Source organism: Colobus angolensis, unplaced genomic scaffold (assembly GCF_000951035.1).
Source record: "Colobus angolensis palliatus isolate OR3802 unplaced genomic scaffold, Cang.pa_1.0 Scaffold313, whole genome shotgun sequence".
In the NCBI taxonomy this organism is placed as follows: Eukaryota; Metazoa; Chordata; class Mammalia; order Primates; family Cercopithecidae; genus Colobus; species Colobus angolensis.
In genome coordinates this window covers 3,165,381-3,193,130 of record NW_012116411.1, presented here as the reverse complement: position 1 = coordinate 3,193,130, position 27,750 = coordinate 3,165,381, and the positions used below count along the sequence as shown (strand labels likewise).

Below are 27,750 nucleotides of genomic sequence, written 5' to 3'. Positions count from 1 at the left end.
ATGGACCAGAACAGATTCCCCTTCTCATCTGTCAGCGAGGCCTTCAGAGTCACCACCTGGGATGGGGGCAGGCCTGTCAATTGGATACGCACTGGATCATCTGCAAGGGCACTTGCTGGGGTGGCCGACAGCTGGAACATCGGCAACTGGCAAGGGAACAAGTGGTGCCTCACCCCCTGTAGTGGGAGAGAAGACTTTAAGTTGGAGAACTCAATTCCAAGAAAAGGTCAAGGCAAGGTTTATATTGGGTCTGACCAAATTAAACTTCTGGGAACTTAGTAAAAAATATGCAGAACGTTTGGAGGAGGGAGAGAGAGACATGCAGAAAGTACTCATTGTTCTCATTTTACAGATGGGGAAACGGGTTATATGGCATGCTCCAAGTCTCACAAGTAGTTGATAGAAGTGGGAATTCAAGCTATATCTGACAGCACAGCCTCCTGTTTTATCCATTATAACACTAGTAAATCTTAGTTTTATGGTTTTCAGTACATTAAGGTTTAATTCTTAAGTTGAAATAATACCTGTGTAACCTATTTTTACAAGGTGTTAGGAGCCAAGGGGGATAATACATGACAAAGCATCTGAAACAACACTGCTTTTCAGCCCCCACACCTGTTGGGTATGGGTATGGGCACAGAATTACATAAACACGCACTCTGTTATGGTCCTTGTTGTTGTTTTTCTTTTAGTCTCTCATCCCTATCTGCCATTGTTAGACCTCTAGTTCTTTGCAGATTTTCCATTGTTTGTTTTTTTAAGAGAAAATAAAACTTCATGCTCTTGTCTTTGCTATTATGCTTTTCTAATAGAGTTATAAATGCCAATGTTGTTTGTAGCAAAGAGACTACAATATACATTTGATTGGCCATTTTGTACCCTGCTCCATTATAAGGAAAATCTGGGGTCTTCTTCCCTCCCTCCTTTCCTTCCTGTACAATGCATTAGCCCAATACAGCTTTTATTTTTATAGTTAATTAATTTGAATTGCTTACTATAACCACTCTTCAGCATGCATCCTTTATCTAGTTTTATCCTCCCAAGTGAGCCTCTCAAGGGTAGTAACTATGTATGAAAACTTTAGGGATCCTTTCGACACTGACATAATAAATTATACAATGCACCTGTTTAGGAGTTATAAGGTTCGTAAGGGGCAGAATAAAATAGCACCAAAAATGTAATAGAAATAAATATATAGTACATTTGTGATTGAAGATTTGAGGCTTTCTTCCCAAGCTGTGGTTCCTTTTTATCTGAGAATAGTCTCCTAAAGCCCAGAGCTATGATCACTCAGGAGCTATGTATGTACCTTGTGGCATGAACCCTGGTGCCATTGCTGATTGGATTAGAGCTGAATTTCAGATTCAAGATGTGGCAACGATGTTTTCACCTTGCTAACTTAGAATTGAGACCCAGAGATCACGAGTCACTCTACCAGGGTCAAACCTAAGGTGAGGCAAGACAGGCATCTAGATGACCAAAATTTACTTTCATGTCACTGACAGACCAAGCCTCTAAGGTCTTCCTTATATCGTGCACCCTTGGAACCTCTCTTGCCCTACCCTGGCCCTGGACTCACATGCAATTGGATCCATAAAATTCAGAAGCTGAAGCTATATCCAGATAATTCCAGAAAATCAGTCTTAGGGGAAATATGTGGGAATTTGAGGGGAGAGGGAGAAGGAGAGGGAGGGGGACAGAGAGAGGGAGAGGGAGGGGGAGAGAGAGAGGGAGAGGGAGGGGAAGTGGGAGATGGGGAGAAAGAGAGAGAGAAGTTATGAATGAATAAAGTAGATACAAAGATGAAAGTCAGAGAAAGTAATCTTACTAGATTTCAAATTCCTGGTTCTAACCACTCCTGAAGGTCAACTGTACTTGAGTTCCTTGAGACACTCTGGCATCCCTATAATAGAATCCCTTTGTTTACATTAGCTTGAGTTAATAACTATTACTTGCAATCAAAGAGTCAACTAGTTCAACTTTGTATTTCACAAGCTCAGGATGATTGACTTCTGTAAGGTCATATCATGGTCAAGAAAGAAAAGGTGCCAAGTTTCCTGACTTAGTTGCATGCTTTTTTTTAATGGCCAACAGACTATGATTCAAACTTTGGGAAAGCATGTGACTTTCACTTTTTCTAGAAAGTTCTACTAAGTGAGAAATTCCTCCATGATATCCGAACAGTCTGGAGTTTCCTTTTGGTCATATCTGAGAGTCCACCAACAGAGAAAATCCTAGCATCAAACTCCTTTCTAAAACCAGGTTGGCTGTGTCCCTAGACTGTGTGATAGAATCAATCTCACCCTGTTATGTGAAGGCCTGGTATCCCACATCTCTCACCACCTCTCTCTGTTGTCTCTGCTACTCTATATTAGTGAAGGCTACTAATGATGAGGTGCAGAAATCTCCAAATTTTGAGGCCCCTAGTCCCAAAAAGATATATTTCAATATAATCCCACTTAACCTTTACCAGCACAAATATATTTAACCTGGAAAAATGATTTTGTTATCATAAACTGAAAAGACATATTATACATTTTCATGTATAGATTCATTTCTGGTGAATTGATAGCATCAGCACACTGTAAACTAAGGAGATCAGTTGTAGGATTTATTAGTTTAGCTACAGAAAAAATCAGTCTTTTTCCCATGAGTGTGGGTACTTTTTTATTCTCAGCCCACTACTATCAATTCTCCTTAAAGCTGGGGTATTTGTTTGTAGACACCTGATTTTTCAGTCTGTACGAAACACAACGATTCCATCATGTTTGTGTCCTTGAATCACTTGTTGAATCATATGTCCGGACAGTGACTGTCTTGAGGACTCCGAGTGTGCATATTAAACAGCCATGAGACATACAAGACTGTATTAGTCTGTTCTCACGTTGCTGATAAAGACATACTTGAGACTGGGCAAGTATGAATTCTGGATAATATATTAATTCCCATGGTAAAGCTTTTTCATTTTTCGAGGCTCTTTCAAGGTCATTATTCCCTGTGGGAATAACAACCCTGTAGGAATAGAACAATATTACTACCCTTACATTACAAATTAGGAAATAGAGCTCAGTGAGTTCAATGGTTTAGCCAAGTTTGCCTATGTAGTCAATGATGAAGCAAGAATCTTAACTCATATCAGGTGACCCAATATCTAAACTTCAACTATTTTCCCCAAATGAGAGTAGAAATATGAAAACTCACTCTTCTCTTCACCTACCCCTCCTTTTTTTTCTTTCCCAATACTTTATTTTTAATTTCATCTTTCTTTTTCCTGACTCTGAACCTTTTAGTTAAGTATACACCCTGGTGCATACTTTGGCAGGACAGATAGTGAAATAGTAGAATTATAGCCCACAAACTCATGTGTGCACAAAATGTCTTTTTTTCTATTTTTCTAGATTCCAAGTAAATTCTACCTTAAGTCTTTGTTCTAAGATTACATCTCTGCCACCTGGAGGAACAAAGACTCAAAATAGAAATTACTTGGAATCCAAGTAAGTTTTCTGTGACTTCTATAATGCTGAAAGACTCGGGAAGCTTATACATTATTGTGCATTCTTCTGAACCTGCTGTACAATGTGTGCCAGAGGCTCCAAATTCAGATACCCATGGGGACCAAGCAGGTAATATAAATTTATAGATAAGGGCCAGGAATAAATGAGATATAGAACTGTAAAGAACTAAAGACAACCTACTCTTTAGCCCAGTCTAAAAGTATTCAGTGTGCAACAAAACAGATGTGAACCAAACAAAACCTACTCATTTATGACTTCTGGAGTGCATATCAGCCATTAGGTTTTTTGTAACTCAGAAACCAAAAGAAGATTTTCCCCCCTTTCTGATGTGCTACCTTTTTTTTTAAGGCAATGGATATCAACTTGTCTCCTTTAGGTAGAAGAAGGATGACAAAGTAAAGTGGAAATGCCAAAATGAGGGGATGAGAAGTGGGAAGTGAGGACCCATCTATTAATATGTCCAGTGATAAAGAACAAGTTGAGCTGGGCATGGTGGCTCATGCCTGTAATCCTAGCACTTTGAGAGGTCGAGGCAGGTGGATCACGAGGTCAGGAGTTTGAGACCAATATGGTGAAACCTCATCGCTTCTAAAAATACAAAAATTAGCTGTGGTGGCATGTGCCTGTAGTCCCAGCTACTCGGGAGGCTGAGGCAGAAGAATCACTTAAACCCAGGAGGTGGAGGCTGCAGTAAGACAAGATCGCGCCACTATAGGGTAGCCTGGGCGACAGAGCAAGATGCTGTGTCAAAAAAAAAAAAGAACAAGTTGACACTGGCCTCAAAATCCAAAGCCTTCAAAACTTTCTCCTTGCCACCTCTCCCCATGCTTAATCTATATGACTTTTTTCTACTTTTATTCTGTTACATTTGTATTACCTTATTCTCAGTTGGATCCCAACTAATCCATATACATGGATTCATACCCTTGTTAGTTGATAAGGCTTATTGCTTCTCAGAGCTAGTTCCTCATAGGTTCCAGAGTGTTAATTTATAAGATCCTTAAGGCTTCTCCTGTCCAACACTGCATTGTCACAATCATCAATAAACTACCTACTGCATAAGGGACACCCATCTGAAGAGGTCTCTCCTTCCTCTGGGCCCTCCAGCATGCCTCTCAAAGCACTTAATATATTGAGCCTTATAATCATTTATATTGTGTTATCTCTGTCCTATTAATCTGAAATTTTCTTGAAGGCAGAATTCTGTTTGATTTATTCGTCACTTTTACTGTATACAGAGCCCTTCACATTCCATGTGTTCATAAATGATTTTAACTTTACACTCTTCTTCATTCCCACAAACTCTTGTCCTTTTTCCCAAATCTTTCTCCTTTTTTACAGTTTTTTTTCTAGTCTCTACAATATTGTCAGACTGATCTCTGCAAAATCAAAAGTCAAATTACTCTTCTACTTTAAACTTCCAGTGACTCCCAGATTCATTTAAGGGTAGAATCTAAATCCTTTGGCATAGCACTTAAGACCATTTCCAAGGGAGTGGCTCTACCATGGAGCCTTAGAGACTCTACATGTGTCTACATGGGATGCACAGGCAATGCTTGGACTGCCACATGACCTAAATCTGGGTGGAATGCCCTGTGATCCTCCTAACATGGCAAGGGAGGAAATCTTCAGAGAAGGTTTCACGAGGTTATTTTCTCATCTGCCTCTATCTTGTGGGATGCTGCCATGAGGCGGTTTTCTGATATATCTCCCAGGTTCCAGAGGAACATGAGACTTTTCAACTTAACCCCTACACTTCCGTAGGGCAGAACTGCAGCTCTATAGCCATTTAGCTGCAGTCTGGAATTGACTGGACAGCAATAGGGTGTATCACAACCCTATCTTGTTGAAGCCATCTGATCCCTTCTGTTTCAGTGCCATCCTTTTGGTGTGTGAGATAAGGACTCACATCATTAGCTTCTCTTGTCTTCACTATATATATGTAAGTAATAATCTGGCTGAATCTAAAATTAGTTCATTATTTCTTTACCAACTGAATCTGTAAGTGTTAGACTTGGACGATCCTTTGTGTTTGGCCCCCTACATAATCTGATTCAATCAAAGCATTTAACCCTGATCTATTTACTAGTCTAAACAACTATCTCATTACAAACTTAACATACAATATTGTGAAAGTCTGCTTCTTTATCTGACTATCCATTTTCTGCTCTATACAAATACAGTAGTCACTAGCCATACATAGCTAATTAAATGTAATTAATTAAAAATAAATAAAACAGAAATCTAGTTCCTCAGCCACACTAACCACAATTTAATTCCTCAATAGCCACGTGTAACTAGTGGCTACTATATTGAACAATGTAGATACGGAACATTTCTGCCATTAGAGAATATTCTATTGGATAGCACTATTCCAGATTGTAAATTCCTCAAGGGCAGAAATTACACCTTGTTCAACACTATGTTCGTCGGTTCTTAGAATAGGGCCCTGACACATATTTACTAAGCAAGTGGCTGCTTAATAAATATTTGATGAATATATGAAAGAATAAATGATATGCATGAAAGAAAAAAATTGAGAGAAATTTCTGAGAGACAATGAATAAGAAAGAATAGAAGCCAACTTGACTGTTTATAGTCTACTTCTGAAAGTGGGAGATGCTTCAAGATCCAGTTGAATATATTTTCCCAGCTTCCCCACTCTTTTGCACTGGAAGCCAGGACTCCCCACACTGCAGGGTATCCAGGAAACAGAGGATACAAAGCAGTGGAGAACAAGCAGCATTAATCTTGCTGCCTCCCGCAGGATTCACCTTGGAGTGGTTGGGAAGGGAGCCCTTAGCAATATGGAGACAGCCTTATTGGAGGCTGAACATGAAAGCAGTGTTATGGAGTCTGTAGGTCCCTGACCACAGTGAAAGGAGTCAGGTCTGTATCACTGGGAGACAGTGGCTTATTAGAAGAAAGAGAAGTCAAAATCTGATAGGGCACCAAAAAGAGGAAGCAAAAAACAAAGAATAAAAGAACGGAAGATCACCAATGCAGATTAAAGTTACTAATCGAGAAACAAAACTCTTATTCTCTTTAGGAGTCTGTTGCTTTTGTCATCGTTGGCACTTCATCTCTCAGTCCAGGTAGAAATATCGCCCCCAGCTCACCTCCCCCTACTCCCATGCACTAAATCCCAGAGAAAAGTGTTTTGAAAGTCAAGAAACCATCTCTATAAATTCATATTAGCTGGACCCTTACTACTCTGGTAGCCCAGTTGTGCATGTTGCCTCCAAAATAGTTACCCAACAATCTCTTAGTTAGGTTGATGCATCTGATAAAAATCTGTATTTCAGAGCAATGAACCACCTGAGATGATGATTACTCATCCCTCAGAGAACTGTTTCCCTCTGGGATGAGAGAAACAAACACAGCAAGATGAAAGCAGCCTTTCCAGATGCGCTGCAGGCAGATGTATCAGAAAGCAGACTCTCCCCACTAGGCAGTGACAGCTCTGACTCCCCAGATGCTCACTGTGAGTTCAGCTGCAGGAGGCAGATGAAAGCAGGATGACTTGCTTAACTTAGAAGCCAACTTAGAAGCACTGGATGCTTGCCTGTTGCTTGTGAATTTATATCATTTAAAACAACCCAGCCCATTGAAAGTTGAAATCGTCTGCACAGAAACCATCCACTACTCCTCTTTTTAAGTCCCCAGTGACAGGGCTACCAGCAGTTGCTGCTGAAGGGTGTGGGCAGAGCCCGGTCTCGCTAGTCTGCTTTTTAGTTCAGGTGTTCATAATGGAGTCTAATATTTCATCACATAGCTCAGGTTTCTAAGCATTTTCTCTTGACTCGCTCAACTCCTGGTTCTAATCTCCTTTGCTTTAGTTCCTTTTGTGTCTCCTCCTCTAAGTCAGTGGTCTCTGGACAGTTTCCTCTGGAACAGTGTTTAAGACAGCAAGTCCCAAACACCAATTTTAGGAGCTGATGGCATAAGACTCACCAATGTGAGCTGATGGCATAAGACTCACCTGAGGAGCCTGTTAAGTGACGATTGCTGGGTCCTGCACCTGAAAGTTCTGACTTGATAGTTCTGAGATAAAGTTCTTGCATGTGTATTTTTAACAGGGGTTCCTAATGTGTATCCTAATCTGGAAACCACTTTTCCAAAGGACAGCAAAATCTTTCCCAGATGAAAATGCTATCCAGGACTGGAACTACTGAAATTTTCATTGTCCCATTGTTAATCCCATCAGCCACTGGCCAATGTCAAAATGTATAAATGAGCTAACTTACAGATTGTAGACTCTGCTTTAGGCTGTGAAATCCTTAAGGGAGGGGACTTGCCTTTTTGTTTTCGCATCTCTTGCAGCCAGTAAGGTATAGTTGGAAGATCAGTGGTCTCTGGACTTAGAGAGATTTAGATTAGAACCCTTACTTCATTACTCTGTGCGACTTACATCAAACAAATTACTTAACTCTCCATGTGCTTCAGCCTTCTAATTTGTAAAATGGGAGTAATATGATAAAATGGAATAAAAGTGAAACATAAAACTTGGGAAAAAGGGGTTGATCTTGGAACTCAAAGACATATTGGGATGTCTAGAAGAAGAGGGAGGTATTTTGGTACAGTTCTCATACTGGATGAGAGGTACATTGGCAAGATAGCAAGGACCCCATATTCATTATTAATTTCCAGAACCAGATACAAACATAGGAGGTAAAGTGGAGGAGAGGTGCAGCAGAAATAGAAAGTGTTGTTTTTACTAAGACTCTAAGAGAAACACAGAAAAGGGTGGGCAAGTCATGATGACCCAGGTGACAAAGTGAAGTACCAGCTAAGAAGTACATGTAGGCCTTCTCCACCCTGCTCCCCAGAACAGGGAACACGGTACTCCACAGACCGTCAAGGGATATAGCCAATGAGAACTTAGGACACTGGCAAAGCACTGGACGTAAGGTGTTCACCATATACAAGGGAGGTATTTGTAGTTGTCAGTAGTAGGTATGAGCCACACACACACACACCAAAAAGTAAGAGGACATCACTCAGCTTTGGTCATATCACTGAAGAAGGCCTGGAGCAAGCGGAGCTAGAAAAAGAAAAAATGAATGGTCAGCGTCCCAGGGAAGCAGACAGAACTTACTGATTAACACATGAGACATCCCTAAGGATACCCCACAAATAACTGTCAGGGGTGTTTTCAGGAGAAAAGATTTTCCACATTCTCCAGAAGGATCAGGAACTGTGAAATAAAGGTTAAGGTATAAAGTAGTTGGCATATTTTAGTGCTTAATGACTGCAACTTGATTTTCCTTGCAAACAATTGAAGAAAAATTTAGAGTGCCTGGATACCCTAACATTGACAAATTATTGTAAATAAACCTCTGTTTTATTTGGTGCATTTGTGTCATTCCATTTGGAAAAATTATAGAAAAACTTAAAATATGACACAGCTATATATGTGCATATTTGCTTAACTAAAATATATGCACATGCAAACTAAAGAAAAACACATATGACCATCCAGATGACATAATCAAACATACTTGTAATCATTAGCAGCCATCCTTGACTATTGGGAGATATAGTTCCTGATAGTAATCAAGATGATTGTGAATTTGCCAACATCCAGATCCATAATGGCAATCACATAGCTATTATGGTATTAGTTCGATATTCATTCAATAATAATTCATTAAGTTCTCGTTATTTCCAAGGATGTTTGAATTAACCAGGACCCTGTTCCTGCTCAAGAAATGCATAGACTAGTTCAAGGGTTGGCAAACTACAGTCTGCAGACCAAATCCAGTCTCTATCTGTTTTAATAGATAAAGTTTTTGTTTATGTGTTATTTACAGTTCCTTTCACTTTACAATGGCAGTTGATGATTGCAATAGAGACCACATATTTTGGAGCATTTCTGATTTCAGATTTCAGATTTTCAGATTAGGGATCAACCTGCATAAATAGTTTCAGTTGCTTTGGAAAACCCTAATACAGCCTACGATCCTAAAATATTTACTATCTACCCCTTTACAGCAAAAGTTTGTTGATCCCTGGTGTACCTGAAAAGACAGAAAAAGTAAACAGGCAATTCCAATGGAGTGTGGTAAGTGCACTTCCAAAAATAAAATCCTAGGAATACTCAGAAGGGGCACCTAACACATAGCAGGAAAGATTCCTGGAAGTGGTACCTATGAGTGGAGCTTGACACCTGGGCAGGGATTCACTGGATAAAGTAGTATAGAAGTGCCTTCTGGAAAGGACAAATTTATATATAGATATATCCCCTTTGTGGGACTGCAATATAATAAAAGCTTCATGAGGGCAGGCATTTTTTTTACTGTTTTGTTACTTAAAGTATCCAGTCACCTGAAACTATTCCTGGTAAATATGCACTTAATGAATTCAAAACATTCAAATGGCTGGAGTACTGGGAAGATGAGTTTGGAAGGAAGACAGTTATATAATCTAGCCAAACAACAAGTTGAGGCCTCAGCAATCATATGCTAGTTTTTGAACACTGATCAGTATTTACATCACTAATGACAGATTAGTTTGGACTTTGAAAACAGTCCTTATCTGCTGGATTCTGGCCTCCAAACCCAATGATTATTACTTGAGGGATTTTAGAGATTGAGTTGGGAAGGGGTTAATGCAGACTGGGAAATTTACGAATTTTCTCTTTGGAATGTGCTTCGAGACTAGTGGCCAAATCTGTGGAATGGGGAAAGTTTTTGAAATGACAATTATTTTTAACTCAAGCCTGTATCCACTAATGCATTATCTTCTTAATTTACTTGGATGCAGTAGCCATGACTAGGGGGTTTAGAGCCAACAGTTTTAATTAGAATGAAATAATAAAACATTGTCCCTATCTTACCTCATTTGCCAATGGCTTATTGATAAACCTGAGAAATGTTATGAATAGCATGTTCATGGGGGAAATAACTGGCTAGTTTTAAATATGTCAGTATGAAAATACTACTTTAAATGAGAGATTTCAATGGTACAGTGAAGGAAAAAATGATTTCTGGCTAAGGCATAAGTAAGCTCTATGTTTTACCCTCCTTTGGTTACAGTGTATATTGGTCTTCAGTAATACTTATCAATGATTTTTCATAACTAAAATTAATCTTACAGTTATCCTAGAATATTATTTTTCATTATTGAATCCCAGGAATTATTTCAGGACCCTTGTTATAACATACCACACTGAACTACTCCTGACTATCTACCATGCTTAGCAAAAAGGTCTTCTTTTTCTTAATATAAATTTTAGTATCAAATTAATTTATACCATGTGTCATGTAACACCTTTTATCATGGAAATTTTACTTTGTAGATTGCAATCTTGGAAGTATATTATTGTGCCCATTGTAATCTTTAAAAGTATGTTTTTTAAAAATCTAGAATTACTGACAAAAAGGTTAAAATTTAGGAACATCTGATTGCTTAAATCATGGACAAGGAGAGGGGAAATGGTAGCAAAAATGAAATAAATGATTTTGCAATGAATACTATTCTTTTTTTTTTTTTTTTTTGAGACAGAGTCTTGCTCTGATGTCCAGGCTGGAGTGCAGTGGCACAATCTTGGCTCACTGCAAGCTCCACCTCCCAGGTTCACGCCATTCTCCTGCCTCAGCCTCCCGAGTAGCTGGGACTACAGGTGCCCGCCATCACACCCGGCTAATTTTATGTATGTTTAATAGAGACGGGGTTTCATCGTGTTAGCCAGGATGGTCTCCATCTCCTGACCTCGTGATCTGACTCGGCCCCTCAAAGTGCTGGGATTACAGGCATGAGCCACCACGCCCGGCCACAATGAAGACTATTCTAATGGTTTAAAGTCACCAGGTATACTTAGGGATTCTATGAAGTTTCCACAAAGCTACAACACAATCAATGGAAACTATGACTCTTTTTGTGAGAGACCCAAGAATGTTCCTAGTCATTATTAGAACCTAAAAAATGTTCTCCATAAGAAAGGTAAACATAGAAATTGAAGTGTTTCTAGCTGTCCTGAGATAAAAACAGTGATAGCGTATGACCAAAATTTATTTCAAATTTCCAGAGAATAGAGTTTAACAGCCTATGGGAGAAAATCTCAATATAGTGGAATGGAGAAAATATAGGGATAAGTTCCCGAATTCTAATCCCAGTCCTGCCACTAAATTAATTGCAAAAAAAAAAAAAAAATTCTAGGCTGTATTATTTACCTATATAATGAGAAGACTGGCTCTAAACAGTCTTCAAAAAAGTTACTCATTAGGTAGCTATTGTATTTTCCTCTAATTTGGTCTTGAGGTCTCTCTCAGGAGCATAGGTAAAAACTCTTCCCCTGCCCTGCCAGGGCTCCAGGGATTTGGTCATGAATGTTTATAGTGTGTCTTTCATGGGACACTTCTTTATCCCAGCAGACAGCCTAATGCCTGGGTGTCCAACCCATGACAGGGTGTTCCTCTCACAGAAAACTTGTTTATACTGGAAGATGCCTTTGGGGCTCTTGTCTGACCTGTGTCCAGTTTATTCCTACCAAGACAGCCCCTCTCTAGGAGAGCCCTGATGGAGAAAGAAGGTAGATTTTGGTGTGTTGGTCAGGTGAGACACAGAAGAGCAACTCAGCAAAACACATGAAATAACAGAAGAGCATATTACTCACAGATTATAGAAGAGAGGGAAAGAGCACCAATGGGAAGGGGAGAGCCGTCCAGGATATGCACTCAACTAGCATGTGGGGAGCAAGAGAGAGAGAGGGACCTTTGGGTCAACACCTTTATTGGGGTTCAGGGTGTTACCCAAGCAGGTTTCCCAAGGGAAGTTTGAATTGATGGGTTTAGAATAAGCAGGCAATAGTTCCAAGAGGTCACAGGCAACTGAGAGGTGGTTGCTGAGCATATCTGCACAGTTCGTATGAGGTGTGGGGGTCAGTGGGCAAGTGAAGTAAGTTGTATCTAACTGTCCCCTAGGGAGGCAGTCACAAGAAGGCAGTTGTATAAGCAGATATCCTGATCAGCCACACTGAGGAAGCTGGAAGAGGCAGAGAACTAGAAATTGTTGTTAAGGGTGACTAAGTCCTGCTTGTGGGATAAGAAGGTCCAACTTATACTCAAAATGGATACATTTGAGTATACATGCATATAAAGGCAATATAAAATTATAAGAATTCACTGTAGTAGCATCTTTATAATTTTTGCCATATCTGGGTACTCCCTGACCTATTACTTTTAAGGCAAGAATAATATTTAATAATATCTCTCAATGCATTTACAATTCTCAGTAATCATTTTATTGTTCCTCTGAAGCTTTATTACATTAAGGCAAAGCCCTGGGGCTTATTGTGCTCAGGAAGAAGGCAACCCTGCCTAGAAAGGTCGAGGCCTTGACCAAAGGTGGGAGTGGACTATGAAAAACCGAAAATCCCAGAGGAAACTTTTGTTCTGTTTCCTGTTTGGAGTTCTGGAAAACACAGTAAAATGGGACATTGTGTGTTAGACAAATGGAGATTCAAAGATAGCATACACAAGTCTCTTTTTGCTCTCCTGTTCTGTCAAAGGTTTCTGGGAGTTTCCATATTCTCATAGTGATGGGCTTGGAAGGCAGCTGAGAGTTGAACACCAGTAAGTCTCACCTGAAAACATTATGGCCATGGGTGATCTGGGATCACATAACTGTCTTGGACACTTTATTTATAAGGAAATAACATAGATTCAGTAATTTGTAAGTAATAGAAATTTGTTTCTCACAATTCTGAATGCTGAGAAATTCAAGATCAAGGCACTGGCCAGTTTAGTGTCTGATGAGGGCGTGCTGTCTTCTCCACAGATGGCACCTTGTTGCTGCATCCTCACATGGCAGAAGGAGCAAAACAGCTCCCTTCAACCTTTTTAAAGCTGATCCCATTCACGAGAGTAGAGCCTCTGTGATTTAATCACTTCCCAAAAGATTCCACTTGTTAATACCATTACTTTGGGGGTTAGGTTTCAACATATAAATCTGGGGGATACACCAACATTCAGACCATAGAGTTCTGCTTCTGGCCGTCCAAAATGTATGTTCTTCTCACATGCAGAATGTATTCATTCCATCCCAATAGCTCCCCAGGCCTTAACTTGTTCCATCACCAATTCAAAAGTCTGAAGTCCACAGTCGCATTTAAATCAAATATGACTGAGACTCAAATTTGAGTCAAATTTGAGGCATCCTGAGGCAAATTCTCCTTCAGCTGTGAGCCTCTGAAATTAAACAAGTTACATGCTTTGAAAATACTATGGTGGGGTAGGCACAGGGCAGACATTTCCTTTCCAAAAGGGAGAAGTAGGAAAGAAGAAAAAGATAATAAATCCTGACTAACTCCAAAACCCAACAGGGCAAATATTAAGGCTCAAGAATAATCTTTGACTTGACGTTTTACCTTCTAGACCCTTGGAGGGTGGGGGGTAGTCCTGTCTCCATGGCTTTGCTAGGCACAACCCATACAGCATTTCTCACATATTGGAGTCACATGCCTATGGCTCTCCCAGGCTGGAATTGCACACTGGTGGCTCTGGCAGTCTGGGGTCTTGGGGGTGGCTCTGCTCCCACGGTTTCACTGGGCATTGCCATACTGGGGGCTCTGTGGTGTTCCTGCTCCTGTGATAGTTCTCTGGGCTCTGAGGCTTTCTGGGGCATCCTTTGAAATCTAAGTGGAGGCAGGCATGCCCTCACAAGTTATGCACTCTGCACTTTGGTAGAGATAGTACTGCACAGACACCACCAAGATTTACTATATTGCCTTCCAGAGAGTGGCCAAAACTGCACATGGCCTGCTTGAACCATACCTGGGGCAGCTGAGGAGCATTGCATCAGAATGTAGGAAGTGGAGATCTGAGGTCACCTGGCGCCAAGGTCCTACAGGTGCCCAAGCTTCCTCTTTTGATATAGATATGTTGCCCCCAGCCTTGGCACTCTGTGCCTATGATAGGAAGGACAGCACAAATAAACACTGTAAGGCCTTTGGGGTCATTCTTTCATTATTGTGATAAATAGCACCTGATTTCTGCCTCACCGTACTAATCTCCTTATCAAATGGTTACTTAGCCACATCTTTGGTGTTGTCTCTTGAATACACCTTTCCATTCTATACAGTACGACCAGGGTGAGAATTTTCCAAATCTTTAAGTTCTGCTTCCACATTTTATTATAAGTAGTCAAAATTCTCAACATTTTGCTTAGAGATTTCTTCTAGAACATGAACATAATTTGGCCATGTTATTTGCCCCTTTGTAACAGAGATCATCTCATCTTCAGTTGCCAATAACATGTCCTTCATTTCCTTCTGAGATTTCATCAGAATGGCCTAATTACCATCTGTATTTCAATAATATCAACATTTTGATCACAACCACTTAGGTAATCTCTAAGAAGATGGAAGCTATTTCTACAGCTTCTTCAACCTCACCCTCTTCTGAGCCCTCGCCTGAGTTGCCCCTAAGGCTCCTTTCATGGCAGTGGACCTGTAATTCTTTCCATCCTTTATTTATTATTCAGTTCCAAAGCTGCTTTCACATTTTTAGGTTTTGCTATGAACACATTGCCCTATCTCTCTGTGCCTATTTCTGTCTTTGTCGGTCTCTGCTGCTGTAACAAAATACCTTAGACTGGGTAATTTACAATAGAAATGTATTTCTCACAGTTCTGGAGACTGGAAGGTCTAAAATCAAGGAACTAGCAGATATGGTCTCTGGTAAGGGCTACTCTCTGCTCCATAGATAGCATCTTGTTTCTGCATCCTCACATGGTGAGGGTGGCAAGGCACCTCCCCTTCAACCTCTTTTTATTTTTATTTTTATTTTTTTATTTACCTTTTTTCTTTGTTTGAACCTTTAATGAGAAAAAAACATTACTATCGAGCTCAAGAACACGGTGTGTTTGGTGTGCCATTAGGCCAAGGGTTGGGGATACACATGGCAGAATTAGGAAACAGGATATACATCAACAAAAATACACACAATCATAAGAAGGAAAACTGGCGCTTGGCACAATAGACTCTCAGTTTCCTCATCATTCAGCAGCATGTTGGGAATCCTGTGGCTGAGGCAGAACACATGTCCAGACTCTGGGCACTGCAGGGTGCCTCCAACACATCCAGCAGCACATGGTGCATCTTCCTCAGAAACTGTTCATCCTCCTCATATCCTTCAACTGACCCTATAGGCACCCCAGTCAGGTGCAAGGTATGTATCAGCTGCCTCCAGGAGCACTGGTCACTCCTAGGGTATCATAAGTGAGGGTTGAACTCCAGAGGGCAGATGCAGACCTCGGTGGCCTAGAGGTGCAGGGGGAAGCCACGGGGCCCTACGCCCGCACATGCAAGCTCAGCAGATTGTCTTCAACCTCTTTCTTAAGGGCACTGATCCTATGAGGGCTTTGCCCATATGGCTTAATCACTTCCGAAAAGGCCCCGCCTCTTAATGTCATCACCTGGGGATTAGGTTTTTAAACATATAAATTTCAGAGGCATTAATATTAAGATCATATTAAGATCATAGTAATGGGCATATGTGATGTACAAGTCTATCCCTTACATTTGTGGGACCTACAGCAAGAATAAAAAATGAAAATCTACATATAATATTATAAATATTTAAAATGAAAAGCCAGGCACAGTGACTCATGCCTCTAATCCCAGTTACTTGGGAGGCTGAGGTAGAAGGATTGCTTGACGCCAGGAGTTTGAGACCAGACTGGGCAACATAGTAAGACCCCATCTCTAAAACTTCTTTTCTTATCAAAAGAAAAAGGTTTAATTGGACTCACAATTCTACACAGCTGGGGAGGCCTCACAATCCATGGTGGAAGGCAAGGAGGAGCAAGTCACATCTTACATGGATGGCAGGAGGAAGAGAGCTTGTGCAGGGAAACTCCCCCTTATAATACTGTCAGATCTCATGAGACTTATTCACTATCAGGAGGACAGCATGGGAAAGACCCGCCTCCATAATTCAATCATCTCCCACAACACATGGGAATTATGGGAGCTACTAGATGATATTTGGGTAAGGACACAGAGCCATACTATATCATTCTGCCCCTGGTCCCTCTCAAATCTCATATCTTCACATTTCAAGACAAATCATGCCTTCCTAACAGTCCACCAAAGTCTCAAGTCATTTCAGCATTAACCCAAAAGTCCAAGTCCAAAGTCTCATCTGAGATAAGACAAGTCCCTTCCGCCTGTAAGCCTGTAAAATCAAAAGCAAGCTAGTTACTTCCTAGATACAATGGAGGTACAGGCATAAGGTAAACACAGCCATTCCAAATGGGAGAAATTGGCCAAAACAAAGGTGCTACAGGCCCCATGCAAGTCTGAAATCCAGCAGGGTAGTTAAATCTTAAAGTTCCAAAATGATCTCCTTTGACTCCATGTCTTACGTTTGGGTCAAGGCAAGGAGGAGCAAGTCACATCTTACATGGATGTAAGAGGTGGATTCCCACTGTCTTGGGCAGCACTGATGCAAGAGGTGGATTCCCACTGTCTTGGGCAGCACTGCCCCTGTGGCTTTGCAGGGTACAGCCTCCCTCGTGGCTGCTTTCACAGGCTAGTGTGGAGTGTACTGAGTCTTTTCCAGGCATACAGTGCAGGCTGTCAGTGGATCTACCACTCTGGGATCTGGAGGCCCTCTTCTCACAGTTCCACTAGCCACTGCCCCAGCTCTGTGTGGGGGCTCTGACCCCACATTTCCCTTCCACATTGCCCTAGCAGAGGTTCTCCATGAGGGCCCACCTCTGCAGATTTGGGTGGGGACACAGAGCCAAACCATATCATTGGGCAAGTCCTATAGGCTGAGAGAAATAGTTAAATAAAGGCCATTTAGAGAAGGGTCAGGTGACGGTAACATCAGAGGGCTCTCAGGAAGGTATCTTGGTAAATGCTCTTACACCTTTCCTCTTGACTCATAGCAGGACCACTCTAGGCCGGTCAAAAGAAATAATCAATCCTTTTCCCTGCATGCCATCTTACCAGAAATAGAAGGCTTAGAGCAGGGACACAGATGGGGGTATTTTCCAAGCAAATCTCCAGTTTCCCACTTGACTGCTATGTGAGGAACCCCTGTTAAGAGAGGATATGATCCCTGAGCATGACTGGCAGTCTGAAGAGGAGTCTGCAGATGGACCCCATTCCTCACTAAAACCTGAGCATCCCACCTGAAGCCAGTGGCTCACTCCAGTTCTTCCCCACTCTTCCTGTGCCAACCCACACTCAGTTCAAATATTAGCTGGCTACGATGGCTCATACCTGTAGTCCCAACACTTTGGGAGGCTGAAGTTGGCAGATTGCTTGAGCCCAGGAGTTCGAGACCAGGCTGGACAACGTGGCGAAACCCCTTCTAGTTCAGTGTGGCTGGAGAAGCTTCACAAGTATGGCGGAAGGCAAGGAGGAGCAAGTCAAGTCACATCTTACATGGATGACAGTAGTCAAAAGAGCCAAAAATAAAAAATAATAATAATTAGCTAGTCAGATCACCTATGCTTTTAGTCCCACCTACTCAGGAGGCTGAGATGAGAGGGACAATCACTCAAGCCAAGGAGTTCAAGGCTGCAGGACTGATGATCATACCACTGCACTCCAGTTGGACAACAGAGCTAGATCCTGTCTCTTAATAAATAAATAATTATTTAAAATTAAGAAATCAAGAAAAACTGTTCAATAAAATATGCTCTATGCTCTTATCTTTAAATATGACTTCATGATGACAAAATAAAAAATATTTGTAAAACTATAATTTTTCAGTGACTAGAAGTCAACAAATACCAAAAAATTCCTGAACATAATTATAGTACATATCTAAGTATTCTTTTGATAGACCAGTAATGTTTCAAGTGAGTATAAAATAAAAACATTCATATTTATAAATTATTATATATTTATTCTGTTTCATTTTAGCAAAATCACTGATTATGTTGTTTGTTATAACCTACTTTCACATAATTTCTGTTCTATTGACAGTAATTTGTAAGGAAACATCTCTCTTTCAGTCATCATAGTTGTTAGGGTGTTTCTTAGTTATTTCAATTTGGAGAAATTTTGTTCTGCAGAGGCTACAGAAACTGAATGGTCAAAACATTTTTATAGTAATACCTAAATTCAGAAATAAAACATGAATATACATATCAAGATAAAATATTGAAAGTTTGTAAATAATGAAGTATTATAATTGCAGAAAATATTATAAAATATTTAATTTCATTTATAAATCTCTATCAATTGTGATTTTCACTTTCCAAGTGATATCAACATCATACACTTATGCAAAGAAGTGACATCACACTTTACACCTATTTGTCTAAACACAGATACAGATCTAAGATTAACATAAACCATACGCAAAATGTTCTTTAACTGCCACATGCAAGTATTGCAAATATTATGTTAATAATCCTGAATACCTCCAGGATCACAAATTCGAACAAAAAGAGAGAAAAAAAATACACATTACATTATTGGGAAGAATATTTTGTTACCCAAGAATCTGTTGCATTTGTGCTGTCTGAGAGGAATCAATGGTAATTATTTGGCCTTGTTTTTACAGAGGAAATCCAAAGATAAATTCTTCTACATCAACACTGATATAGCACAAACCTTCCCAGTACTGGAAAACTATTTCCTTTTGTTTCATTAACATAAGATAAGCTATGTGGGACCTGAAACTGAGATGCTAAATGACATCTCTTCAATGCTAAGTAACAGGGACACCCATGTATTATTTCATAGCCTTGTAAGGATGGGGGCAATGTATGTGATATGTAAGGAGGGGGATTGTCTAAAACAAAGAAACGTGCCCGTCACAATTTTTCTGTAAATCTAAAACTATTCTAAAATAAAAAATTATCTAGAAAGCATGTTTTTGAATAAAACACATATTATTTGTTTAATTAGTCCTCTATTAATTACTATTGATTGCCACTGTTAACTACTATTGTTGTTTTAAATAGTAGCACTTACACACGAAAATGTAAATAATACAGAGTAGTATACACTTTAAAAGAAACGCTTATTGTACATATTTTCATGATAAAGTAATAGCACGTGTATAACTATTATATATCATATTATTCTGGGTTTTTTGGTCTGGATTTCTTTTTCTGAACAGTACTTCAAAGCTAGTGTCAATCTCCTGATTTCATTGATATTTTAAAATAAGACTAATAATTAGCAAGTTGCCTGCATGATATATAAGGATGGTGCTCAGGTGAGCATGTAAATATTTTAAACCTTTGGGAATTAAAATTTCTAAAATGATTGTTTTGAAGTTCAAATTGAGGTAGAAGGCTGGACTCAACTCCAGAGGAGGGGCTCGGACACCAGACAAAATTGAAGACTAGCTAAAACAGGGATAAGGCAGAAGCAGTTTTCCATAAGATACGCCTAACAGTGTGCCATGACAGCTTACCATAGCCATGGCAACACCTGGTAGTTGCCACTCCTTTCCATGGCAATGAACTCATGATCCAAAAGTTGTCACCCTTTTCCTGGCAATTTCTGCATAAACCACCCCTTAATCTACATGTAACTAAAAGTACGTATAAATATGACTGCAAAAACTGCCCTGAGCTGCTACTCTCAGCACACTGCCTATGGGGTAGCCCTGCACTACAGGAGCAGTCACAGAACTATAACACCACCAGAGCTGTAACACTGCTGGAGCTGTAATACTTCCACTTAAATAAAGCTATTTTCTTGTATCCCACCACCAGGTTGCCCTTGAATTATTTCCTAGGTGAAGCCAAGAACCCTTGCAGGCTAAGCCCTACTTTGGAGCTCACCCACTCTATATCAAAATGATATGTAAAATATAGATGATAAGAAGAGTAGTATAAATTCTCACATAATAAATTTTCATATGAATTGAGTTTCTTTTCAGAAATACATTGGAATGTTACTTACAGGAGTTGACAATTATTTAGTATGTGAAAGAATGTTTATCCTACATGTTCAGGCTATTGCAATGGAAGTGAAATATACTTATTGCCTATATGAAAGGAATATATTTATATGGAGAGATGCCCAACTACATGAAGATTTTAGTGAAATTCCTAACAAGGTAATTAAAAATGTACTGAATTTTTTATTTTTTTCTCAGCCTTATGAAGAGAAGGGAATGATAGTAAACGTGTTATTTTATGCTGAAGTTTATCTATTTTCATATCAAAAGTTCTCATTCCTCTATTCAAGTTGCTGAAAGAACTTTAATATTAAATGACTTCATTAGTCTGCAGTGAAGATTGAGAGATGACATAAAAAGCACATTTCATTTACATAGTAAATGGTAGCGCTATTTTGCTGTTCATTCATTCAACAAATACATAGTGTGCACTGAGGATATAGCACTGGACACAACAACAATTTCTGCCCTCATGGAGCTTATATTCTAGTAATGGACCACAGACAATAAACGACGATCATAAGTTATAGGGTATTGTATAAGGTGATAATAGAGCAGTGTAAAAGGGAAGGTGGTAAGGGTGGGAGGAAGTGAATACAACATTGAAAAGGAGAGCAAAGTAATCTTTATTAATAATTCAAGATTTGACCTTCTTTGTCCTCCTGCCCCTTTTCCTACACTTTCCTCTTGTCTCCAACAGGAAGAGCTGCTATCTCTGCTAGGTACATTCTGGGGACCCAGGTCAGGCTGCAGCTGCGAAAGAAGAGGCCTCAACCAGGGAGGAAACCACTGAGTAACGACCAGAGAAGAGTCAACTCCCTAGCAGCAGCCTCCCGAGAGGCCCACCCACCTGTGTGCCTGTCCCCCTGCCCAGTTCACAAAGCAGCCTGCTTCTGCAAAGTGATGCCATCAAAGGGACAATGTCTTCATTAAATTTTGTGTTGAACACAGTAAAGATGTTAATGTAAATTTTGAAAAATCCAAACTTACATTCAGCTGTCTTGGAGGAAGTGACAATTTTAAACACTGAAATAAAATTGATCCTTTTCACTGTGTTGATCCAAATGATTCCAAGCATCAAAGAATAGACAGATCAATTTTATGTTGTTTATGAAAAGGAGAATCTGGCTGGTCATGAGCCAAAGTTAACAAAAGAAAGGGCAAAGCTTAATTGTCTTAGTGTGGACTTCAGTAATTGGAAAAGCTGGGAAGATGATTCAGATGAAGACATGTCTAGTTTTGATCATTTCTTTGAGATGATGTGCTGGGACCAGATAGGTCATGGAGACCCTAACGCAGCGGTGCTAGAGGAATTAAAGACACACACACAGAAATATAGCATGTGGAGTGGGAAATCAAGGGACTCACAGCCTTCAAAGCTGAGCGTCCCGAACAGAGATTTACCCACATATTTATTGACAGCAAGCCAGTGATAAGCATTGTTTCTATAGATTATAGATTAACTAAAAGTATTCCTTAAGGGAAACAAAATGATGGGCTCTGATTAGTTATCTGCAGCAGGAACATGTCCTTAAGACACAGATGGCTCATGTTATTGTTTGTGGCTTAGGAATGCCTTTAAGCGGTTTTCTGCCCTGGGTGGGCCAGATGTTCCTTGCCTTCATTCCGGTAAACCCAGAACCTTCAGTGTGGGCATCATGGCCATCACAAACGTGTCACAGTACTGCAGAGATTTTTTTTTATGGCCAGTTTTGGGGCCAGATTTGGGGGCCTGTTCCCAACAATGATGAACAACATGAGTGGCAAGGAGGATGTGGATTTACCAGAAATCAATGGCGCAGATATCGATTTACAAGATAGTGATGAAAAAATGCCAGATCTGGAGTAAGGAATATTGTCATCACCTGGACTTTGAAAAAGAAAAGCAACTTCTCTGCTCGATTTTGTAATTGAGAGAATTCCTGAGTTAACAGCTCTGAAGGCAGTTGCTATATTTGCCTACTTTAACCCATTTGTCAACTTGTTTGTGTTTTTAAAGCCTTCACTGAGGGTTAATATGTATGTTTCGTATGGGGCAATTTGAAGTCAGCTAAGGCAGTAAACTTATGCAAGAACATTTCCTGGACTTCCATGAAGCTGTTGCAGTCCTAGGCAATTGATGCAGTGGTTGTGAGAAATAAAACATCATCTAAGTCTCCTTTTCTTCATAATGAAGATACTGATGTGATAGGAAGCTCTCAGCTTAGGGAAAGATAACTACATTTAGGGTATAGAATATGGACTTAAAAGCAGATGAATGAAGCACATTGGCTGATACGTTAAATTGATAACCCTGCTGTTCTTCTGGTATATACTTCAAGCTATACTACTAACATTTAGTGTTCAAAAACTTCACTTCACACTATTGTATGTAAGTGATCACATGTCAGTGTGCCAGATCTATCTTAGCTAAAACTAGTAAATGACTTAACTTAGATGATTTCTGAAACCTGTACATTTGGTATTGTTTGGCCCATAAGCTTTTAATTCTCTTAGCATGGAGGATGAAGGAAGCTGTGCATTGTTGCTTGAGAGTCTGCAGCTTTAGACCAGATTTATATTTGCACTAGAAGTATGGCAAGTGAGTGAAAAAAACTGTTAGTGCATTTTGGATTTTTAATTTCCTTTTTTTAAATTATTCTGCTTGTACCAAGGCTGAAAACCTCAATTTATGTTAATGACAGTAGAGATTTTTTTTTATGTCTACATTCTTTCTAATAAACTGCTGGAAGACCTCTTGGCTGTCCTCTTAAGTGTCTGGCTTACTGTAATTTTATGTATTTACCATTGATTATAATGTATTTTTATTTAAGGAAGAATTTGGGATTCTTCCTCTGTTTGGAAAAAAAGGCTTGCTACAATGTCATAGGAAACCTTTTAAAAGTGGATCTGTAACAGAAAATTTTATATGCACTTTGCTGCAGTTGGAAAAGAAAGCATTGTGATTTTATTGAAATAAAACTAAATGTGTTGTCCTCCTCTAAGAAAGATAATAATAATTCAAGATTTGAACAAAAACTTGAAAGAGGTGATGAAATTGTTCATCTCTACAACAGTATTGATGACTTGGACTGGACATGCAAATTAACATATAATGCAAATTGATCTACTTATTTGAACAACCTGAATTTATACTTATAAATCGAATGTATATCAGTCAGTGTTCTCCATACAAAACAACATGAGTATGGCCATTGTAAATCTAGCAAGGTGAACGAACACCTTAATCATAATATATTGGATTCTTTTTATCTTTTTAATTACCAAATGTCATCAGAAGTTTCTGAAAACAATCTATTGTGAAGAGTCATTTGAAAGAGTAGAAAAAAATCAAAGATAATTATAAGAATTTTCCTGACTTTTAGCTCTAATAGAAATATTGTGGCAGCTTAGTTCTAAATTACCCTGCTCTTCCTAAAAACCAGAGTTACAAAAAAAGGCACACTTTCGGTGAAACTAGAAGACAGGATAAATCTAACAAATTGCAAATATTCACTCCCAGAAAGAGACAGCACTATGAGAAGAGGAAGCATCTGTGAGGAAATCAATCTCCAGGAGAGGCAGAAAGAGAACTGTCGGAAATAAAGAGTGGAACCCATAAGTGGCAGAACTCAGTAAGCCATTATGGTGGACACACTGATGCTGTACTGAAATCTTCCTTCAGAAATAAGGATTTGTAATCCAGCTGTTGAAAGCACTGCTGGGAAACAGCGCTCAGCTGTCAGCCATCTTCAAGGATTACCTTGGCTGAATAAAGCCACCTAAGGTATGCCCCAACACAATGACTATTATCAAAAAAAGAAAAAGAAAAAAGAAAAAAACAAGTGTTGATGAGAATGCAGAGAAATTGGAACCCTTGTGTATTGCTGTTGGAAATGTAAAATGGTGGAGCCATTATGAAAAACAGTATGATGGTCCACCAAAAAGTCAAACATAGAATTACCACGTGATCCAATAATTCCACTTTGGGTATATATCCAAAAGTATTGAAAAGCAGGGCTTAAACACATCTTTATAGCCATTATGAAAACCAGTACGATGGTCCACCAAAAAGTCAAACATAGAATTACCATGTGATCCAATAATTCCACTTTGGGTATATATCCCAAAGTATTGAAAAGCAGGGCTTAAACACATCTTTATATATCAATGTTCATAGCAGTATTATTCAAAATAGTCAAAAGGTAGAAAAAACCCAAATGTCCATCAACAGATGAATTACTAAATAAAATGATGGGTATATACACATGCAATGGAATATCATTCAGCTGTAAAAAAGAAAAGAAAATTCTGACACATGCTACAAAATGGATAAACTTTGAAGACATTACATTAAGTGAAATAAGCCAGACACAAAAGGGCAAGTAAGGATTCTACTTATATGAGGAACCTAGAATAAATTCACAAAAACAGAAAATAAAAAGGTGTTTTCCAGGAACTAGGATAAGGGGAAAATGTTACTGTTTAATGAATATAAAGTTTTAGTTTGGAAAGATGAAAAAATTCTGGAGATAGGCAGTTGTAATGATAGCATATCAATGTGAATGTACTTAATGCCACTATATAGCATATATATTATACAACTAAAAATTTTATGTCTATTTTATGTTGTATCTATTTTATCACAATAAAAAAGTCAGTATCTTTTACAAAATTTTGTTCATATTTTTTAATTAAGCAAAAATTTATATAGATTCATTTTTTTGCTTAAATTTTTTAATTTTTATTTTAGATTCAAGGGTAAGTGTGCAAGTTTGTTATACAGGTAAACTCATGTGATAGGGATTTATTGTACAGATTATTTTGTCACCCATGTACTAAGCATAGTACCCAATAGCTACTTTTTCTGTTCCTCTCCTTCCTCCCACCCTCCACTCTCAAATAGGCCCCAGTGTCTGTTGTTCCCCGCTTTTTGTCCATGTGTTCTCATCATTTAGCTTGCACATATAAGGGAAAACGTGTAGTATTTGGTTTTCTGTTCCTGTGTTCGTTTATTCCAACTCGATCTGTGTTCCTGCAAAGAACATGATCTTGTTCTTTTTTTGCGGCTGCGTAGTATTCCATCATGTATATGTACCACATTTTCTTTATTCAGTCTACCATTGGTGGGCATTTAGGATGATTCCATGTCTTTGCTATTGTGAATAGTGCTGCAATGAGCATATGCATGCATGTATCTTTATGATAGAACAATTTCTGTTCCTTTGGTAATGGAATCCTAGTAATGGGATTGCTAGGTCAAGTGGTAGTTGTATTTTTAGCTCCTTGAGGAATTGCCACACTGCTTTCCACAATGGTTGAATTTTATACTCCCACCAACAGTGTATAAGCATTCCCTTTTCTCTGCAACCTCACTAGCATCTGTTATTTTTTGACTTTTTAATAGTAGCCATTCTGACTGGTGTGGTTCTGATTTGCATTTCTCTAATGATCAGTGATGTTGAACTTCTTTTTATATGCTTGTTGGCCATATGTATGTCTTCTTTTGAAAAGTGTCAGGTCATGTCCTTTTCTATTTTAACTCTGGCAACATTAATGTGCCAGATTAAGGATTTTTTTTTTTTATTTTATCACGTAATTTAATTTTAAATCTTTTTTTATTTTCCTGGTATGTGAAAGGCTAAAAAATATAAAGAACTGGTTTGGACTGGAAATATCCACTATAATATAGAAAAAATATATTATACTAGATATCAATAAAAATCCAGGTTGTCTTTTAAAAAATTACCAGGAATAATTACATATCCAGGATCATACTACTAAACTTTCTAAAAAGAAGATCATTTTTATTGTAATTAAACTATTATATTTAAAAAGAAATTTTTTAAGATTCTGTTTATGAAAGAAGTACATTGGTATAATATCTAACCCAAAAATATCATGAAAAAGGAAACCACAGTTTAATCCCATTTATTAATGTTAATTAAGAATACATCATGACCAAATGAGTTGCATTTCTCAAATGCAAAGATGACTAAATACTAAAAAATAATTTATTCCATTTAGTTATCCAGAGAAAAAACAGAATTATTTCTGATGATGCTAAAAAGGCACTTGAAAAACAATTCAAAAATTCTTAGTTTAAAAAATTTTTTCATAGACTATAAATCAAGTGATACACATGAGGCCAAATACCAACATCATACTATATAGGCAAAAACATTCCTCCTAAAGTCCAAAACAGTAAATAAGAAAATTACACCCATTATTACAACTATTATATAACTTTGGACTGCTGGTGTTAGCCATTACATGATTATTACTCATATAGTCAAAGGAGATGTTCCTATTGAGTGGGTCTATGAAATATGACCACTTATATAACTGAGAGAGGAGGGAGGCTATTAGTCTCACTCAACCAAATGGAATGATTTTACTCTAAACAGAGGGAGTATCAGAAAGGAGATAGAAGGAAAAGAGTTTAGGCACACACAACCGAAGTGTCCTCAAGTTAATTCCACTACTCTAATTCTTCATTGGCTCCCCACCTACCTACAAAACGATTCAAAATATATTTCTAGTCATCCATCTTCACCTTAATTATCCACCAATCACCTTCCACTTCCATACGGTGCAACTTAGTCGCTCAGAAATATTTGGGCTGTGACTTGCCCCTTAGAGAAACCCCTCAAAGTTGACCTTGGACAAAGTTATTTGGATTTCACTATGCCCAGGACCATAAAATTATGTCCTGCAAGCCAAATAACCTACAGCCTACTTTTGTACTGCTTGTGGGTTAAGAATGGTTTTTACATTTGTAAATACTTGGAGAAAAAATAAAAAGAAAATTATTATTTTGTGATGCAAAGACTATATGCAAATTTTAGTGTCCATAAATCAAGTTTAATTGAAACACAGTCATTCATTACACACTATCCATAGGTGTTGCTGTGCTATCATGGCAGAGCTGAGTAATGGTAACAGGGACCTTATGGCTTGCAATACTGAAAATATTTGCTATCTAATACTTTACAAAAAGAGTTTGCCAGCTCCTACTCTAGAGACACACAATTCCCTCATCATGGCTGTGTCCCCAAGATGCAATTCTGTGAATTTCATATGGTTCCTTTCTTGTTGCTGAGAATGCCAAAATGTTGGACATTTTTAAGTGCAAAAATAAGTTCATTTAATTTTATTAGCTTTTGCTGAATTATTGATTGTAGACCCATTCTATGATCTTATATCCATATCAACTTCCATATTGCCTTAAACTAATAAATTCTTTTCCCAGATCTAGTTTTCCAATAACAACTGCATTACTATTTTAAAATATGAGAGATCTAAGCATATATAATTTTATTTTAAGACATCAACAAATGTCAACCTCTGATTCATTTCATGTCTGTTTTATAAGC

The 27,750-nt window shown here is 38.6% G+C and overlaps 1 pseudogene; it reads left to right on the top strand.

Moving 5' to 3' along the window:
* On the top strand, positions 1–22,244 carry LOC105518159 (annotated as a pseudogene).
* Positions 22,245–27,750: the final 5,506 nt, after the last annotated feature.